The 562-nt window shown below is 64.2% G+C and overlaps 1 protein-coding gene across 1 annotated transcript in view; it reads left to right on the forward strand.

Moving 5' to 3' along the window:
* AGO2 (argonaute RISC catalytic component 2) overlaps window positions 1-562 on the forward strand; it is a 13,151-nt gene that overhangs the window by 10,533 nt on the left and 2,056 nt on the right. The window lies entirely within an intron of this gene.

The raw sequence follows: 562 nt of genomic DNA on the forward strand, positions 1-562 counted from the left end.
TCTAAAGAATACGGGTCTGTGGTGATAAATACAGTACAATCCTTTTTCACTGTTGTGTCTTTAATGTAAGAGAAAAATATATATATCTGGTTTGCAGTATTAACGTGCTAGCTAGACGCTGTTCCCTCCGCCGGCTGCGGGGTGCGTTGTTGCCTGTTGAGCGCGTCCAGCGTGCGGCCCGGCCGATCAAGCACAAACAGAATGTATTATCCTTGCGCCCGGGGGTGCCGCGCCCCGCCTGCCCGGCCCCTCCAGCCTCGTGGGATCTATGCACTGAGGGCGCGGGGTGGGCGGGGCGCGGGCGGGCCTGCCCGCCTCGAAGCCGATGCACTAAGGTGGCAGGTCCCGTGGACGACTTGAGAAGGACAGCAGACAGCTCTGCTTGTGCTCGCGGGCTCTGGCGCCGTGGTGAGCCAGCCGTGACGGGGGGCGGGGGGCCACTCTGCGCCGCAGGTCTCGCCCCTCGGCGGCCCAGCCCTGCCCGACATACCTCTGGCACTGCAGTGGGGGGTGCCCGGTGCTCCAGGAAGCACCCCCCGTGCCGTGGCCTGGCCTGGCCGCT

This window comes from Condylura cristata, unplaced genomic scaffold (genome assembly GCF_000260355.1).
Source record: "Condylura cristata isolate star-nosed mole 26May11 unplaced genomic scaffold, ConCri1.0 scaffold00009, whole genome shotgun sequence".
NCBI lineage: Eukaryota > Metazoa > Chordata > Mammalia > Eulipotyphla > Talpidae > Condylura > Condylura cristata.